This window comes from Artibeus jamaicensis, unplaced genomic scaffold, assembly GCF_021234435.1.
Source record: "Artibeus jamaicensis isolate MK-2021 breed Jamaican fruit bat unplaced genomic scaffold, CSHL_Jam_final contig_414, whole genome shotgun sequence".
Lineage (NCBI taxonomy): Eukaryota > Metazoa > Chordata > Mammalia > Chiroptera > Phyllostomidae > Artibeus > Artibeus jamaicensis.
In genome coordinates, this window is record NW_026521822.1 from 3,568,442 (window position 1) to 3,573,514 (window position 5,073).

Genomic DNA, 5,073 nt, shown 5'->3' on the forward strand with positions numbered 1-5,073 from the left:
AAAGGGGAATTCACAGCAGAAGTGATAGTCCTAACTGATTTCAATTAAAATATTTTACTTTTGCAAATTTTACAAAACTCATGTGAGTGAGGCCTTGTAGTTTAAACTTCATTAACATCACAGTAAATTTACTTCTGCTTATATTCCTTTGAAAGCCCAATTCCATGCTTAATAAATAGCTGTTAATTGAATAAATGGAGAAATTAATCAGCACACACAATGAAGACTGATGAAGGAGGACATCAAAGTTGAGGCTGCTGCCACCCATTCATATGTCAAACACTGTCTCAGCCTATTGTGGGCCCAAAATAGGCTGAGATGCTTTAGGCTGGAGATCTGAATTTTGGACCATGACATTTTTCAAAAGCACAGAGTCGACTTGGCAGTTAGCAAAAGTGAGAGGACAGCCTGCATATGCCAGAGGAAAAGGGAATAGAGGTAAGGTAGAGAATGGGGATAGAAGTACCAACAAAATAATTTTCCTTAGTAGGTCTCTAACTCTTCCCCCAGCAATGGCAATTCTGTGTGTAGCCTGGAAAGAGAGCAGGTCAGAGGTCACTTATAAGTAGATCCATAAAGGTTTCCAAGGTGACTCACCAATCATGACAGTGATCTGCTGGCCATGGAAAAAATCCTTTGCTAAATCTGAAAATTCTCCTGTGTTTTCAGGAGGCCTCTGTGGTTAGCTCTTCTTCTGAGTAAGAAAAGAGATTTATGAATGAGAGTGTGATCTGTGAGAATAATTAGTTAACCTAATAGATTAGTGATCTATTACAGAGCTTGCATAAAACCTCATATTGTCTATTTCCTGATATTCTAAGGCCCTAATATTTTCCTGCTTGTTCACTGATTTGATGACTGTGTATCGACTGTGTGTTATTGATAGCATCCACATGCCAGGTATTCTTCTAGTTCTGAGGGTAAAATGGTAGATAAGACTGAAAAAGCCCTTGCTCTCACAGAGCTCTTAGTGGGGAGGATCAATAGTATGCAAAAATGAATAATATATGTCAGCTGTAGGTTGTGATAAGTGCCCTGAATAAAATAAAACATGGGGGAGGGATATAGGTTTGGAGTGGTGTGTATATGTGGCAATAACATCAATTTCAGGAGTGTGTTCACTGTTGAGGAGATGATACCTGGGCTAGAATGGTGAGACAGATGTAGGCGAGCAAGCATGACACCTGGTCAACAATGATCCAAAGAGAAAGAAATGCCAATACAAAAGCCCTGAGACCAAGAGGAGCTGGCACCTTATAGAAACAGAGGGCACATCAGTGTTTGCATAGAAATGAAGAAATAGAGAAAGGCAAGGTGATGAGATTGGAGGGACCCTGGTCAAATGGTGATGGACTTTGTAGACTATGAGAATCATAGATTTAGACTAATGAGCTTCCCTATTTAGACAGATTAACACTCCATTTTACAATACTATCCCACATACCTGGAAGGTGACAATGGAGAATGTAAGGACCACCAAATCAGTGCCAATAGAAGGTTCAGAAAACTATGAGAGTGAGGAAAGGGGTCTGTAGGCCTCACAGGAACAATGAGGTAAATGGGTCTCACATGATCCTCAATGAGGCATGCTTCAAGTACCCAAGAGAATGAACTGGTATCAGATGTACAGAAATCATGTTTATAGTTTAATAAGACCACCTTGGTTACTGTGAGTGAACAGACTCTAGTGGGATAAAAGAAGTAGCAGAGAAGCCAGTTAGAAGGTTATTGTGGTAGTTCAGGCTAGAAAATGTGGTCTATCATAATACTTGTTGTTGTACATTTTGGAGGTATTGCTGAGAAGACTTGCTGAACAGTTGGATGAAGATGTAGGAAAGTGGAGGATGAGGATGGTGTCCTCATTTGCTGAGATAGGAAAGATGAGAGGGAAATAAAATTTTGGTGAGAGATCAAAATTTTATTTGGCTGTGTTTGTTATATCTAATGGTATGTTGTGTAGGACTCTGGGCAGAAGATCTGGAACCCAAGGAGGAGTTCAGGGCTTGGTTTATATATTATTGATTTTACTAGCTTACATTGATCCCTCAACAGTTTTGTGAGCAGCCAGGCAAATGCACAGTTTAAGTCATGCCATTATCACATGTGACATGTTAACTAATTGCTCACTAAAAATCCTCCTCTACCCAAAGAAGAGCTCTTGCTGCTGGAAGCAACTGCCCATGGTGACTCATTTCTTAGCTCCACTAGTCAGAAACATGGGACTAATGTTTTCAGGTCAAGTCATTTACAAAGTTGTTATATCTTATCAATTCTTCCTCTTTCCTGTTTAATGGCTGGATGCAGAAGATAACATGTCTCCTGAGCAGTGTTTCTCAATCTTGACACTACTGACATTTTGGTTTAAAAAATGCCTTCTTACAGGATCTGTCTTATGGATGTGCATTCCTGGCCTCTACACACCAGATGCTAGTAGTGCCCCCGACAGTGACAGTTAAAAATATCTATAGACATTGCTACATGTCCCCCAGGGGGCAAAAACCACTTCTGGTTGAGAATCACTACCCTAGAGGATAGTGAAGCCACAAAATGGAAGTTTTCCTGAACTTTCCTGAACTATGTCCCTGAATCACTGCATAGAGTGTAGTTATCACCCACTGACTAGGAAAATAGACATTATACTGTCATGTGAGTGAAAAATAAACACTGCATTAAGTCATTGATGTACAATTAGGGCTTATATGTCATGTAAGCTGTTACTTGAAATAGTTCAGCACTATAGTAATTCCATAAGCAAAAAGTAAAATAACAAAACCCCTAAAACCCACAGTCTTTTGCCTCTTCAATGCCACTGGTTAGCTGTGTGATGAAATAAATTATTCAAATTCTTTAAGTCTTAGATTTTTGTCTCATCTAAAAATGAGAGAATGTTGGACTAGATATGTAGCTTCCAAACATTTAAGACCTCAACTTAACAAAATGAAGGCCAAATATCATATGATCATCTCAATAGATGCAGAAAAAGCATTTCACAAAATTCAACATCCATTTATGACAATGGAAATATAGAGAAAATATATCTAAACATAATAAAGGCCATATATGACAGACTACATCATACTCAACAGTGAAAAGCTTTCAGCTCTAAGATAAAAACTAAAACAAGGATGTTCACTCTTTCCATTTTTCAACATAGTATTGGAAGTCCTAGCCAGAGTAATTAAGCAAAAAAAAAAATTAAAAGTGATCAAAATCAAAAAAGAAGAAGTAAAACTGTCTCTATTTGCAGATAATATGACATTGTATATAACACTCCACCAAAAAACTGTTAGAAAGGATCAGTGAATTCATTAATGTTAGAGGATATAAAATCAATACACTAAAATCTACTGTTTCTATACACTAATAATGAGCTATCAGAAAGAGAACTTAAAAAATGACCCCATTTACAATGCATTAAAAATACTCTTTGCAACAACATGGATGGACATGGAGAACATCATGCTAAGTGAATAGTCAGAGAAAGACAAGTACCATATGATTTCACTCATGTAGAATCTAATGAACAAACTGAACTAACAAGCAAAGTAGAGACTCATAGGTAGAGAGCTAGTTGATGACTCTGGGGATGTGGATTGAAGGTGGAGGGATCAAATAAAAAAGAAAAAGAGAGAGGGAACTCTTGGACAGGAACAGCAGTGTGGTAATTGTGGAAGAGAAGGTGGTAGATCGAGGTGGAAGAGGGCTTGAGGGATAAATGGTAATAGAAAAATACAATAAAAATAAAATTAAATACTTAGGAATAAATTGAACCAAAAAGGTAAAAGACTTGTACACTAAAAACTACAAGACATTAATAAAAAAAACAACTAAAGAAGACACATATAAATAAAAAGATTGCTCATGCTCATGAATTAAAATAATTAATATTGTTAAAATGTGCATAGTACCCAAAGCAATCTACAGATTCAATGTAATACCAATCAAAATTTCAATAGTATTCTATACTGAAATAAAATAATCAGTCATCATATTTGTATGAAACAACAAAAGACCCTGAAGAGCCATAAAAAATCTTAAAAAAGAAGAACAAAGCTACAGGCATCATACTCCTTGATTTCAAATAATATTACAAAGCTATGGTAATCAAAACAATATGGTATTGCCATAAAAACAGACATATAAATCAATGAAACAGAATAGAGAGCCAAGATATAAACCCATGCATATATGGTTAATTAATTTATGACAATAGAGTCAAGGATATATAATTAAGAAAATATAATCTGTTCAATAAGTGATGTTGGGAAAACTGGACACATACAAAATAATAAAACTGGACCACTATCTTACATCATACACAAAATTAACTCAAGATGAATTAAAGACCTGAATGTAAAACCTGAACTATAAAACTCCTAGAAGAAAATATAGGTCACAAGCTCCTTGACATAGATCTTGGTGATAATTTTATTTTAATGTGACACTAAAAATAAAATCAATAAAAATAAAAACCAACAAGTGGGACTATATCAAATTAGAAAACTTCTGCCCTAGGAAGGAAAACATAAATAAAATGAAAAGACTGCCTACTGAATGGAAGAAAATAATTGTAAATCATATATCTGATAAGGGGCTAATATACAAATATATAAAAATCCATAAAACTCAGTAGCAAAAAAATTTGATTAAAAATGCAAAGAGGACCTAAATAGACATTTTCCAAAAAATACATACAGATGACCAACAGATAAATGAAAATGTGCACAACATCACCAATCATGAAGGAAATGCAAATTGAAACCAGAATGAGATATCACTTCATGCTTGTAGAATGGCTATTATCAAAAAGACAAGAAATAAGTGTTGGCACAGATGTGGAGATAAGGAAACCCTTTTAGTGATAATGTAAATTGGTGTAGCCACTATGGAAAAAAGTATAGTTTCCTCAAAAAATTCAAAATAGAACTGCCATTTGTCCAAGGAAAATAAAAATACTAACTTGAAAGGATACATGTATCCCCATATTTATTGCAGCATAATTTACAGTGACTAAGATATGGAAACAGTGTGTCTATAAATAGATAAATAAAATGTGATATATATGAAATTATT